Below are 434 nucleotides of genomic sequence, written 5' to 3' on the forward strand. Positions count from 1 at the left end.
CGGGCCTGGGGAGAGAGCTGCTGTCGCCCTCCCAGCAGGCAGCAGCCGCGAGGCCCCGGGCTGGGCTCTCAGTTACGCGCACGTCGCCAGTTCTTGCGACCCTGCGGGTAGACACTCTGGTGACTCCATTATACAGATGGAAAAACTGAGGCTTAGCGCCCCCAGGCGAGGAGCCCTAGGACTGGAGCAAGGCCTCACCCCAGACGCCAGCTTCCTGGGTCCCAGGGGCAGGGCCGTCCTGAGGAGTGCGGTGCCAGGGCGGAGCTTGGGAGCACGAGGCAGGCGTGACCGGCGACCTCCTGATGAGCCGTGCGAGTGGTTTCAGAACTTGGTCCACGCACCCGCACCCACCTGCCTCCCCGCAGCACCGGCCTGGGGGCGGGGGGGTCACACAGGCTCCTGTGTGCCAAGCGTGTCCCTGGGCACCAGGGGTG

At 68.4% G+C, this 434-nt stretch overlaps 1 protein-coding gene across 1 annotated transcript in view; it reads left to right on the plus strand.

The window, feature by feature from the left end:
* AP5Z1 (adaptor-related protein complex 5, zeta 1 subunit) overlaps window positions 1-434 on the plus strand; it is a 17,551-nt gene that overhangs the window by 10,598 nt on the left and 6,519 nt on the right.

Source organism: Myotis brandtii, unplaced genomic scaffold (genome assembly GCF_000412655.1).
Source record: "Myotis brandtii unplaced genomic scaffold, ASM41265v1 scaffold579, whole genome shotgun sequence".
NCBI classification, from domain to species: Eukaryota; Metazoa; Chordata; class Mammalia; order Chiroptera; family Vespertilionidae; genus Myotis; species Myotis brandtii.